Here is a 14,474-nt window from a genome sequence, read left to right as displayed (position 1 = left end):
GCATTCCACAAAAATTTAAGTATTTGTTTCTCTTACAGGCAGGTGATTGCATTTCTTTTGGCTTCATCCCTGTCAGGGGAAGCTCAGGAAAGTGAAACACAGAAACATGAAATAGGTTCAGTTTTCCATCATGCCAGTTTATGTGTGCCCCTGCTACAGCCAAAGGATGCTTGTGATGGACCTCACTGGTCAGGAAATTTCATTCAGAAAAGCCTGTACCCAAGTACCATCCAACAGGCAGCAGACCTGAAGAGACTCCCCAAGACCTACCACCAGAATAATGAGCTTGGCTGCAAAGCATGAGACACAGGTCACTTTTTCCCTAAAAAATGTCAGTACTGTGGAAGCAGTAAACACTCTGTGAGATTAATGCAGTCATTTTACATTGCTCTGCAAGCCACTACATGAGTTAGATGTCAATGCTGAAATTTGTATTGATTACAATACAAATAGTGAAATACGAGCTTTCCTAATATTTTGTAAAAATAGAGATCTTTTAAAAATGTGAAAATACCTATAGAGATTTGGATTTGGAAATTTATTAAAACCTAGGGAGTTAAACACCTTGTACCCTCAGGAAGAGTGGCAATGTTAAGCAGCTTACTGTAGAAACAACACCCTAAAGTTTGGATAGGTTTAAAAATATCTGGTTAGAAAATAAATCCAAAATGTATGATTCCACTTATGAACAAAAATAGGAATTCCCTCAGTCTGCTTATCTGTGTCCTGGCACCTTTTCATTGCCTAGGACAAGAGCAAAATTGCCTCTGTCCCTGCTGCACACACCCATCCTTCAGCTGGGTCACTCTTGGCCTAGCACTGGGTACAACTCCATGGGTGCCCTGAACGAGGCCTTTGAGGGCACCTCAGCCAGGTGACCCCAGTTTGGTGGGAGTGCTGTGCTGCAGGGCAGGAAGGCTCTGCACAGGGATCTGGCCAGGCTGGCTCCATGGGCTGAGGCCCAGCCAGGCCCTGCCCTGGGTCACACCAAGCCCTGCAGCTCCAGGCTGGGCAGAGGGGCTGGAAAGGGCCTGGTGGGAAAGGCCCTGGGGGTGCTGCTCACCAGCAGCTCAACAGGAGCCAGGTGTGCCCAGGTGGGCAAGAGGCCAAGGGCACCTGGCCTGTCCCAGCCATGGTGGGGCAGCAGGACCAGGACAGTGACTGTCCCCTGCTTGGGCACTGCTGAGGCCACTCCTCAAATCCTGGGTCCAGCTCTGGGCTCCTCATGACAAGAAACACATTGAGGGGCTGGAGCGTGTCCAGAGAAGGGAATGGAGCTGGGGAAGGGTCTGGAACACAATTGTGATGGGGAGCAGCTGAGGGAGCTGGGTTGGCCTGGACAAAGGAGGCTCAGAGTGACCTTCTCACTCTCTACCACTCTGTGGAAGTTGCAAGCAGGTGAAGGTTGGCCTCTTCTCCCAGGCAATCAGCAACAGGACAAGAGGAAGTGGCCTCAAGATACATCAGGGCATGTTCAGGTTGAACATCAGGAAGAATTCCTTCATAGAAGGGGTTGTTGGAAGGGGCTGCCCAGGGAGGAGGTGGAGCCACCATCCCTGAAGATGTTCAGGAAATGACTGGACTTGGCACTTAGTTCCATGGTCTAGCTGACAAGGTGGTGATCATTAAATATTTGACTTGATGATCTTGGAGGTCTTTTCTGACCTAACTAATTCTGTGGTTCCATGATCATATGCATTTACTGAAGAGCTTACATAGCAAAACAATAAAACAATCACTGTAAGTCATCTTCTCCTACTCAGATAAACATTTTAAAAAACTATGAATTTTTAAAACCATGATTTCTGAGCTGTGAGGACAGATAGAGACACCTGAGCCCAGGCAGCCCAAACCACAACAGAAGAGATTCCTGCAGCACACGGTGCTTACTGCTTCAGCAGGGAGAACCGTGCCCTGCTGGCTATCTCTCCTCCCAAATTAGCATCATTAACAAAGTATTCGCACCTTCTGTTTCCCAGTCCACAGGAGACTTCACTCAAGTTCTGCAGGCAGACATAATATTTGCCCTGACACCAATGAAGGAGCCAGGGGGAAGCCCTACCTTATCCATTGCAACTCTTCAGAAAATTACTTGGAAGTCCAAGTGTCTCCAGCCTACTTTGACAGGCTAAAGCAACCCAAACCATACAACACAAATTGGAGAAATAAAAAGAGAACTATCATAAAATCTGCAGCCAGCAGCAGACAGGGACAAAGTTTAAATCTCCAGTTAATAGCACCTATTATTTTCAGGGCTCACCACAGACTAAATCATTTCATCTTACTTTGAAAAAAAAATGCTGTTCCTCAGGCTGAGGACTTTACCAAGAACTCCCATGACCTGATGGAGTCAGGGTCTGTCTGACCCTTCAGGTGCCACTGCTGGGGTCACAGTGGAACGAACCCAGACTGTCCCTGCTGGGACCAAAAGCCCTCCAGACACCCACCAGGTCCCTGCTTCTCTCCCTGCACACCCCACACACACAGACAGGTTTCCCTCACTGGCTCGACCCCAGGTGTCCATAAAAGAGCCCCAAATACCTGGGATAATTTAAATCAATCGTGATGCAGGATATGATAACAGCTGGAACTGGTGCATCCAAGGAGGGACCCCAGCAGAGGAATCCCTCGGCTTTTCTGCCCTCACACCAAGCACCCATCCCAAGGTGACATTCAGTCTGAGGTCTTTCTGCTGCTCACCAGCAGGGTCTCAGGGTGCCTGGCCACCCCCAGCCAGCAGCAGAGGTGTCCTTTGTCAGGTGAAGGGTCAGTGCTGGTTCCAGCCCCTTGTCTGGGGCTCTGGCCATCTCCCCACCCAGGGCACAACCTGCAGCTCTCACTGCAGCTGCTCAGGGAGCTTCCTGCACCAGGAGTGTTCCTCTACTGTCAGCATAACATCCTCTTATCATATCCATGCTCCAACCCAAATTCCAAGAATCTCACATTAAAAAATGCAGACCTATCTTTTAATATTTATAAATGGGTACTTCAAGACAGTAAGACTTGTTTGTTCTAATTTTTACGCCACAACTAGAAAGCATCTGCACTGTGAGATAGCAGCAATAACTCCGATTTAACCAAATTTTGTTTGCAAGTAGCACAAGGTTATCAATTCAGCAAAGGATTTTACAGCCTGCCCCCACAGTGAATAAATTCCAGAGAAAGAGAGAGTGGGGGCAATAAACACCTCCTAGGTAAAATGTCTATTACCCTTAGCATATTTATAATTCGGCTTAATGTAGAATTTGGAGATTTATTTTTGCAACGTTTCTTTTTATTCAGCTTCTACAAAGACTCACATTCTTTTTCTCTGCACCCTATCTGCATTACCAATCATTAAAGTGATATCAGCCTAACTTGAAGCATGGTCTGACTTGGCAGTATGATGAGCAATGCTTCTCTGTGCTTTCCATCCTGTTTAGGGGTAAAGGCTGCTGGGCTGCATTTGCATACATTAGATAAGCACAGGTGTCCCTACCGCTAAGATACCAATAAAATATTATTTTAAGAACAAAATGAATCCACTCAACCTAAAAAGGAGTCTAAAACATTCTTAAATAATCATGGCATCTTCATTTTGGGAAAAAAACCCCACCAACCAACTTTTAAGCATCCATGGCTTAAATATTATTAGGATTTCTAGAAGAAATATTCTTCAGCCCCAACACAGCCCATGTTTTATTTAAATTAGCATTACACCTAAGAGCTTTAGCACATATTTTCTTCTCAGGCAGTCCTTATTACTTTGTGACTGTTTCGTATCACTCCTAAATAACAGTGTCACCAGCTAAATGAATAGAGTGAGCCACACTTACAGATGATTTATACAGAACTAAAACATGTATCAGGAGGCATATTTCCACCCTGAGTCTCTGGATACAGCTCCCTGTGGCAGCAAAGGAGCTCTGTGCCTTTCTGCCCTGAATTCCTAACGAGATCATTTGCATATGTGCACACTCCTGAGCTCTGGCACACACAACTTTGCACAAAGTTGGAAAGCTCCATCTGGGAAAGGCACACTGTGTGCCTCACCCTGTTCTGAACATCCTCTGCAGCCACTGCAGGCATCACTTGGCACACCAGAGGACTCCTCTGCTTCTGCAAGGAGAGGGGAGAAATCAGACAGGAAGAACAGTGCCCAGTCTTATTCAACAGTCACAAACCAAGCACTGGAGCACTTAGAGCTGTGGGGACTTGTGGCCTCACCTCCATGGCCAGAAGAACCCTTTTCCTTACTGACGAGGTCAAACAAAGAGCTGGGTGCTGATGATCAGTCATGTCAACTTCCCTTTGGTTCTTCACATGTGATCCTAAAGAAGTTCCAAGGACTCAAATTTTGTGGATAACGAGCAAAGTAATAACCAAAAATAAAATAGGTGAAGAAAATAAGATTCGGAAACTAATTCTATCAGGTGAGGATAAATCAAACTATGGTGCTGGATGCTGCAGCGCTGGAACCCTGGTTGCTGAGCATTTAGACTTTGTGTGCTGACAGACACTGACCCCCAAGAGAACACTGCATTTGACCTGAGGCCATGGAGAAAGTTCTATCATTCAATTTTGGAAGCTAAGATTTTGGGCATGCAGTTTGAAGAGAAGTGTATAATATCGCATGGTAAAAAACTTGGATTTTAAGGTTTCAGACTATAGTAATATATCTAAATCAAGATGGGGGTTGTAAAGCAGAGGCTGGTCCTTCTTCTTTACCTTCTTCATATAAGTGGTGTTGTGGAGCAGTGATAGTAACAGAGGAAGCATCAGAAGGACTAGGAGCTAAAGTTGTAACTCCTGCAGCATCACTCAGCTGCTCAGTATCCTGGATAATACATTCTATATACTAAGAGGTATTTTTAGATGCAACTTCAAACCCAGCATTTGTAAAATTGAAGTGCATTTTTCTACCTTCTTCACACAGTTCAGACCTTGTTTCAGATTTGAAGGAATACTGGAGAAAATCTGTAAATAAAGAATGAACCCCAAAGCAACCATGAAGATACAGAGAGAAAACCCCCACAAACATTCCACATAACTTCTCCTACTCCTTTATGTCTCTCTCTTCCCTGTGTGGCCATGATTTTCACAGATTTTCAGCATCACACTTATCAGATTTTATTGCAATCAGCTTGAACACCACAGGAATCTGTCAAGCAGCACAATCACATGAGGGCTCATAACCAAACACAAGGACTTTTCCCTTCATCTTGCCACACTGCAACCATCTCAAGGAGGCAGAAGGGAGAGAACACAAGCTCCTACTCCATCAGGTACAAGGAGTCCTGTGAATAAACCTCAGCACTGGCTCAGAAACAAGAGTGTGGCTGTTTGTGCTAAGCTAAGCAAAGCAGCAGCACGAGGAAAGGCCAGCACTTTTGGAAGGAGGCAGTTACTCAAGAAAATTTGCCATCTTGTAAAATTGTCCCTTCCTCACCCACATGGTGTTAGGCACAGCCCCCACTGGGCTGTGCTTAAACACATTCCCAACAGCCAGGCAGACGTGACATTGATCACTGCTGCCAGGATATATTAGGATTATTATATCCTCACCCTGCTTTTTACATTATTCTCTAAGCATCTGCTATTTGCCACTGTTGGAGACAGGATACCAGGCTGTCAGTAATTGTTAGTGTCAAGGAAACAAATGGACTGCTCAAGAAAAAACTGTGAAAAAAATGAAGGTGGCAAAAAAAGAGAGGAAGTAATCAAGGTGGAATCATAGAGCCTCAGAGATGAGGTCAAAGGGTGCTAAATAATAAATACCAGGGTGAGCACTGAGGGGATAGGAAATAGAAAACAGCCCAGTGATTGGAAGAGGAAGATTTTACTCTGTATCCCTGCTAGAAGGGAAGAACGTCAAAGGCAGAACAAGGGAAAAAGATGATCAGGCCAAGGAAAAGACACAGATGAGGCAAGGAGCTGGACAGGAGCATTTTGGATGGGCCCCAAATATTAGTGCAGCGTTTGTAAGTGGTCACCTGGACATGAGACCCAAAGCAGCATCACAGAGCAATTGCTAGAGGACTGAACTCCTAAGGAGCAAACAAACAAAATGTATTTAAACACCAGCAGAAGCCTCTGAACCAATGAAAAGTATGGCAAAACAAGAGTGCTCAAAAACCAATTTTGTAATTTGCTTTATCTCTGTCATGGATTTTATGAATACCTCAACAGCAACCTGATCAGTCTCTCCGGGAAACCATCACCCAATGGCCAGCAGGAAGCTGAACCTGAAAGCAGCAGAAATCATTGTGACTGCAGGGCCTCCTGAGCCTGCATGTGATGGGAGCCTCCAGCAGCCTTTGGAATAATCCTGACACTTGTTCATCTATTTAATAAAGGGGGATGGGGTGGAGGGACTAGCAGCTGTGCCAGCACTGCAAACTTGTTTTTTGCAAACAGCTCAGTGACACATCACACACTGACTGTAAGAATATCATTACCTGAAATTACTACAGCACATTTTAAAGATCACTGATAATTGACAAGATGTAATTTTAATGAGGCACCATGAGTGAATGGAAGTGCTTTTAACTGGGCCTACAGAGACAACTCTGACAGCCCAACGCAGCTCAGAACTGGCTTAAGTGATAAATATTGCCAAACTTAGACAAGCACAGTCAAACAACTCAGTCCTCTCCTTGTGCCCAGCCTTATCAGCAATCAGACACTGTAACAGAGAAAACCACAAGTCTACTTGTCTAGGATCAAAGAATGCAGTGGGAAAGAATCTACCCCACTTACAGAAGGGGGAACTGTTACATTGAAATTTGGAGAATTGAAAATATACATGGGAGTCAGCAGAAAAATGGAACACAAGGTCCCAGGGCCAAACTGGAGCTACAGGATCTACTGACACTTTTGGATGTTTGAAGAGAGGAAAGGTTAGAAATGTCATGTTTCTGTGTATGGTGCTAGTGAGAATATTCGTAAAATCTGGGATTCCGCTGTCCCAGAGAAGCCACCTCTAATGTCCACAGCTCAAAAAGATGCTGAAAAACACAGAGAAATGCACAGAATTTAAGTGCCTGAAAACAGATTGCATGGAAAGGGTTTTAATTAAATGATCTCTTCAGCAAAAAGAAGGCTGAGGAATGATTTGTCCACATCATGGGAAATGATTTGCATTACCAGCAGGCTCCTTAATTAAGCAAACAAAGGATGAAGATGATTCAACTTATGGAACAAGAAAATAAACAGATTGGATTTATTATTTTATAAATCTCCAGAAATAATTACTCACCAACACAACCACCCTGAGGATACCTTTGAGAATCAGTTATCTGTACTCTTTAAATAAGCCTGAATATTCTTCTGAAAGGCAAGGAGAAGTTGCTGGGTGAAATGTCCTACAGCCTGTGTCACCAGGATGATCCCAAGGATTGTGCAATAATTGCAGAACTGAGGAATGCCACAGAATATTTGCCATATTCACACTACAGTGCTCAGACCTACTTACTTACATGAGGTTTTCTATTTGCACACAGGTTTAGAAAACAGAGAATGAGATGATTAACATTTAAAAGCAGTTAAGTTATCAAGACAAGAGAGCTTTTTGGTACATTTACTCCAGCATTCAGCTATTTCATTGCTGTAAGCTGAGTACATAGCACTGGGTAGCATAAAATATATATAAAAAAAAATCAGGCTTTTTCAAAGGGAGCATGTATTAAATTTAATCCATAACTGTAAGAGGTTCAATAGAAGCACAAAGATAGCCCCCATCAGAAACATTAATATTACAGTCTTCCAAATAATGTCCACAATAACTGTGTGAAAACCACTATATATATTAAAGTCCAGATAATTAATATGCTTCTGCATTTTATTATGTGTCCCTTTGTAAGCAATAGCTGTTCTAAAATCATGTGTCTGCCCAGAGCTTCCTGAATGTCACAAAAAGAAAAATTGTGGTCAAATGCTGCAATTCTTGGCATGAAAGCACACTCAGAATTCCACATTTCGGCTGAAACAAGCCTGCTGGGTAAATCTCAAACATAAAATTCTTTATGGCACAAATCCCACTCTGCTGGTCTTCTCTCTGCAGCAGTAACTGCCTGCACACAGTCAAGGTCTTGGGAAGTGGGCAGGAGCACAAGATCCACAACACCCACTGACACAAACATGAATTTTCAGTCTGTAACTGACACAGATTTGCCTCTTTGGTTTCACCATAAAGCCTGGAACATACAAGTCTGGTAGCTAAAATTGCTATTGAACAGGAAGCATGACCAGCAATGCCAATCAAAGATATGGAATCAAGCGGCAGTATTGGGTTCCAGTGAGCAGAAACAGAACAACGCCAGCTCTTGGGATGCTCAGGAGCAAAGAGCAGCACACACTCCACAGCCCCACTCCATCACAGGCACTGACAAACACACTCAATTCAGCAAGGCAGGGCTCAACCTGCAGGGCCAGATCCTCCACCAAAGGAGCCTGGAGCACCCCAGGTGGGGCTGGTGGTTTGCTGAATGTGGCCTGAGAGCAGCTGCTGTTGTGGGGGGTTCATCTCACCCAGCCCTGAGCCAGCCATGCAGGCACCATCCATGGGACTGGAAAGGACTGGGCATTTCCAGCCTTCAGTTCTTCTCATCTTGCTGTAGACAGGGTAGTGGTTCCCTCAGAGGGCTTTTTTCTCTGCTGCAAAGAAAATCTAAACACAAAGCTCCAACGCCAATGCTTGCAGTGTCAGATTAATGCTCTTGTCTCTGTCAGAGCCAGGTAATTATATCTGTAGTGACCACGGAGATCTTCCACACTGTCACACCTAACAAATAAAGCTGGGACAGAGTAAAGAGAACAACTTTGCCACTGCTTGAGCTGGAATCAAAATATATTACTTCTTACCTAATATTGGTGGAGGAAAAAAAAAACACAAAATACAGAAATTAGTAATAAAGGAACCAATTGGTCATAAAGGAACCAGAACATGTCCTGCTGTCCAGAAGACCAAAGTGGTGATCAGAGCGTGTCCTGGCTGTAGAGAAAATTAGCTGAAGTAGTCACTGTGCAACTTGAATTCATGGACTGTGGCCCAAGGATGGAAAAACCTTGGCTGGCAGTGGGGCTGCTCTGTATCATGTCCTGGCTCACCACTAAAGTGCAGCTTTGCTGTGCAGCCACCTCCCACCTCTATTTTCCCCTTTATTGATTGTGCAGAATTCATACAATATTTATACCACAGGAGGAGCATCACAGTGATGGGGGGGTGATGCCATTTCTCTAATGCTTGTTGACTTATGGCTAGAATGTGCAATTCACCAGCTGAGGAATGTATCATTCCTATTCATGCTGCACTGCTCAGGAGTGCTCACATCTCAGCCCATGTCAGCTGAACAAAGGTAGCCAGATCCTTGGACATTTGCCACTACAGCTATGTAGTAGAATTATGGTGCCTTGAACATTTTATGATCTCTGATGATAGCAGCATTTACACTGGGCTGATGGTTCAAATTAATCTGATTTTCAGAAGTTACAGCATTTAATTAGGATTGGTAATAAAAATTACAGCATTGAAGGAGCATTATGACAGCATCTGTCCTGATCCGGGGGTGGGGGAATCAGGATTTTTTAAAAAGCAATAAATTATTAAATTTGGTTAGTCACAACTAAAGAAAATGACCTTCTGGAACAATAAACAATAGATAGCAGCTGCCTCATCTTTGAAGTGGAAAGACACTTGATAATTTTGGACCTCAAAACATTTCTTTGATGTGTTGTAAAACCCACTCAACAATAGAGATCCCTTTCTGTACATTTTCTAAGCAACTACATCCTAGCACTCCATTTTTACTTTTATTGCCTTTCAGACTGGTGAGAGCAATATAATGATTCATCATTACAGTACTCCTTAAGCAGCTTTGTTCCTATTTGTTGCTATATATATTAAATAGAAATTGCTCTTTGAATTCACCTCTAAAGTCAGACTCAGTTTTTTATCTAACAAGAATTATCTCCAGTCATCATCTGAATCTAGCAAAGTGAGAAAACCTTTTGCATAATATAAATATCTGCATTCACTAAGAGGAGACTGATGCCACCACCTACCGTGAATGCATTTTATAAGTGGTACAAAGCCAGATAGATTTCAAATGCAGTCTCTTAAAGACACTCCAGGCACCCTCAGAAAGGAACAGTTTTATCTCCAACTCAACAGTTTCTGGACCACAGGCTTTACTCACCTGTAGCTGGTTTACAAGCAGCACACAAACCATAAAAATGCAATGGTTGCTGAAATAGTGCAGGTACCTAAAGACAGGCCCTTGTTTAAATCCCTGCAGAAACCAGGGAATCACTCCCTGGCAAACAGTTATTTCTTTGGCCTGTCTGTTACCCATCTCCTGGCCACCTGTGACTGATGAGCAGCTCATGACTCACCAGCTATTCCAGCATGGCCGGGCAGCCACAGCACCTCATGGATAAGGGCAGGCATTGCCTCCCAAAGGGCAAACCTGCAGAGATCCCAGCATCTCTGCTGCCAGGTCAGCACTGGGCCCATAAGAACATCAAATTTAGCCCCTTGTTGCAGAGGGGCACAGAGGGAGTCCCTGCCCTCAGTCTCCAGGGTGGGCAGAATGTCACTGTCAGGGGAAGGTGATCAGAACAGCATGTGTGACACAAAACACTGTCCAGTTCCCATTTAATAAATTATAATCTTTTAAGTTACCATTATTAACCCTAACAAATAACTCTCAACTTCCACATAGTTAGAGTTTAATGCAGAACTTTAGTGCTGACCAGAAAGGCTGATCAGAAATAATCAGTGGTTCAAATACCACTGGTTTGATTTCCTAAGCAGATACAAGTAAGGTAGTAAGGAAGATATTCCCATCCACTTCTTCAGAACACAAATGGAAATATGCCCCAACATTTTGCTGTTCTTGTAGAAGGACCTTTTACAAAAGACACTTGCTGGAATAGAGGCACAATGATGACCGAAATAATTGCTGGCCAGCAAGTGCCCAATCCAATTTTGAAATCTTGTTTAAGAATCATTTTGCTTTGATTCAGGCAGTTCTAATCACCATTCTGTCTGTGTGCAAACAGCAGTAAATGGGATGACTAATACATATTCTTTTCTAATGTTTCCTGCACAGACAATGGTGTTACTTAATGCCCACCACCTTTTATAAGCACTGTTTTAGACAGAAGTCATTCAGATGACCTTATACCAATTCCACACTGGTGAGACTCCACTGAATGTTCGTACATTTGTGTTTTCACCACTCCAAGTGAAGCCAGGAGATTTTCCTCCTCTTTGTGGGAGAAATGAGAGTTGCTACGGAGCACTGGATATCACCTGGTGTGTGGGTAAGAACGGATCCTCTTTCTCGGGACAGAGAGAGCAGCTGCTTCCCAGGTATCATCACAGCCTCCATCCCTGCATGAATCTCCATTCATGCACAACAACAAATCCACCAGACCCACTTCTACTCCTCCATCACAGAGGGCTTGCAGAGCAGAGAGGTTTTCTCAACAGGATCCCAGAGGGGGACACACAAGTGTCCTGTTCTAGCAAAAAGAGAAGGAAATGTGTTCTTGACTGCATTTGGGCCCAAATTACAGGAGAAAAAAAAAAAAGGAAGAAAAAAAGGCAGGGGGATTCTACTCCAGACTCCACTATGAGATGTCAGTGCTGAGTCAAACAGCACAGCAGCCCTGGGGAAACTGAGGAGGCAATTACAAACGCTCTGACAAAAATGCTCAGGTAGCCACACATTCCAGTTAGGAATGTGTTGCTACCTGAGCAAAGAAAACAAAAGTGACTAAAGAGATTCACAGTGCAGATGACAGTGCTGCTCTTTCTCCTGATGAGTGCAATCATAAATGACACATTTGTTCTGCCAGGGTGCCACAGAAACACTTCTGAAACTGTTCCACAGCAATGGCACCGTTGGCTGTGCTGTATCAATAGCTCTGCAAGGCCAGGAGCAAACACAAACCACTCTCCATGTGATGCAGGTGTGTAATCCAGGCAGCCCCTTCCTTTTCTGCTCAGGTCTGCACTCAGGAGCCAACAAGCAAACCTACATATGTGGGTCAACCAGGCCAACAAAATCAGAGGTATCCAATACCCAACACTCTGCTTTTCCAGAAAACTGGAAAATTTCCTTCAGCTGAATCTTTACAGAATAAAACTCCCACTGGAGGTCTCAAGACAAACCAGAAAGAGCATGCCCTGATGGTGAGAAGGTAACAGTATTAGCTGCTGCTGATTTTGTTAGGGATTTCTCAAGAAGGCAACTTTCAAAACAAGCCTAAGTAAATTTGATGGCACTGACTGATTTTTTTCTCCCAGGTACTGGTACAAAAATCCTCAAGCAAAGGTTCAGGGTGGTAAAGTAGTTAGAGTTGAACAAAACTCCTCTCCACAGGGCTGGGAAAGCAAAATACAAATCCCAGACTCATACACAGCTGCTTCTAAAACAAATTTCCTTCTCTACTTCTGAACATCAAGATCAACCCTTAAGGACCTCAACATTCCCTCTTCCTCAGGGAAGATCATCACCCTTTTTCTTCCTCTTAGTGTAATTTCACTCCTCAAAAAAACACCAGCTCCCCATCAGCAGCATTTTCCCTCCCTGCGTGGGTGCCCTCTGTCCTCCCCACGTCCACAGGAGCAGAATGAAGGGACCTGTAGAGTGCACTGTGTCCCACTTTCTGAACCAGAGCATAACCCAGCATACTGCAGCCAACCTCATGGAAAGGTCACATAGTAGGAAGAAGTAAAAGCTCCCAGGTGTATTTTACTGAGACACAGGGTAGTTTGTTCCAATTAAGTGCAACAACTTTATTGCCAGTCAGAAAAGGTATCACACAGGCATCCTGTGCCCTCTCCTCCCTGCTGCACACAAAGAAATCACACACGTATTTTCTGTCTGGCATTATAGATTACAAATTAAGCCCTGTTCCCATGGACAATTTTTAAAAATTGTATACCCCAGACCAAGGAGAACACTGTATCCCCCAGAACAGATCACGGCATATTGCACAGGCAGCAGCACCTACCTCCGTGAGCCGACAGAGAAAGCAAGCCAACATAATTCCTCTTGGCTGGAGACATTTACCCCAGCTCAGACAGCCGGGGCTCTGCTGCCATGCCTGGAGCTCCGGACACACCAAGAAAGCATCTTCTGTGAGCAGCACGGCTCCTCTCCCAGCCCCAACTGCAGCGGCGGCAGCCTGGCAGAGCAGCAGCAGTTGAATTGCTGCACATGTATCTCTGCAGATTATTTCCTGCTCAAACACTTGGCGTAAAAGCAGATGCTCTTAACCCTCTGGAGGCCTCTGCCTTTGTCCCCCCTCGACAGAAGGCGGCTAGCAACTCCAAATATTCTGCGCTGAGGCCGGAGAGGAATGACCGGAGGCACGCAGGGCATCTTCCCAGAAGTAGTCCCAAGCTCGTGTTAGTTGCAGTCACTTTGCGCTCGGGGAGCCAGGCATTCCCAGAGCAGCCCCCAGCATCCCCAGGCAGGCACCACACTGCATCACCCGCTGCAGATCCCCAGCTCCAGCCGAGCACCGCTCGGAGCTCCCGCAGGAGCCCCGCAGGGTGGGTTGCTCAGGGGTGTGTGACCCTGCGGCTGGAGGCCACGGCCGGGCAGGTGCAGGACACGAGAGGAGCAGGAGGGATGTGCGAGCCCAGCAGGGTCAGGCTGCTGCTCGTGGCTCGGCGCTCTGCGGCCCCGGGCGCTGCCCCATCACCCGCCCGGCTCCGGGCACGGCGCTGCCCGCTGGCACCGGCTGGAGAGCGGCAGCGCTGCTCCCGCTCACAGCCTGCGAATGTGACTGGGAAGCATGGCTGAAAACATGCTACAATTAACAGGAGGGAGGGAGATACTATTGCTCTCCTGCTAGTCTTAAAGGCACATTGCTCGCATGTGCCTGTTGAGGATGCGAGCGCCCGCAGCTTCGCTCCCGGCTCTCACCCTTCTGCAGGTGGCCAAGAAACCCAGGCAGGAGCCCTGTCCGGGGCTGGGGAGGGAGAGCAGCCCAGGAGTCAGAAAGTAAAGGGGCAGCTAGCAGGAATACCTCCATCAGGGACTGGGAATGCGGCCTGACACACCTTCACTGCTGTGCTGGGCATCCAAGCAAGCCCTTGACACCCAGCCTGGCTGGTCACCCCTGCACTGGCACCTCCACAAGCATCCCAGCCTGAATGCTCACCCCTGTCACTGGCACCCCCATCGGGATCCCAGCCAGACGTGGGGCACACTGGACACTGCCCCCCAAATCCCACACAGCACCAGCCACTGTCTCCAGCAGGCGAGGAGGGTCTGGTACCCCCCAGGAGCATGGTGTCCCTCTCTGGTCTCGGCAGGAGAGTCAGGTTAGTGGCACTGTTCCCACTGGCCCCAGCAGCAGGTGCCGTGTTGCACCTTGGTTTACACAGCAAGGATATCCCTTCTGCACAGCCAGAAGCCGAGGCACTGAAATCCAATGAGTCGCACAGCCCAAAGCTGTGGTGAGTTCTGCAGGTC

General features: G+C 45.8%; 1 protein-coding gene across 3 annotated transcripts in view; it reads right to left on the bottom strand.

The window, feature by feature from the left end:
- The window catches only part of HTR2C (5-hydroxytryptamine receptor 2C), a 217,877-nt gene extending 204,048 nt beyond the window's left edge, over positions 1-13,829 (bottom strand). For 2 of the 3 annotated variants that reach the window (XM_074551568.1, XM_005484510.4), the window contains exon 1: positions 13,003-13,825. The gene's annotated coding sequence lies outside the window, so the exon portion shown is untranslated. Of the gene's footprint in view, positions 1-13,002 lie in introns of all 3 variants that reach the window. The other variant, XM_005484511.4, reaches the window with a different exon arrangement.
- Positions 13,830-14,474: the final 645 nt, after the last annotated feature.

This window comes from Zonotrichia albicollis, chromosome 14 (genome assembly GCF_047830755.1).
Source record: "Zonotrichia albicollis isolate bZonAlb1 chromosome 14, bZonAlb1.hap1, whole genome shotgun sequence".
NCBI classification, from domain to species: Eukaryota; Metazoa; Chordata; class Aves; order Passeriformes; family Passerellidae; genus Zonotrichia; species Zonotrichia albicollis.
The sequence above is the reverse complement of the archived record's forward strand: the minus strand, read 5'-3'. Positions and strand labels throughout refer to the sequence as shown.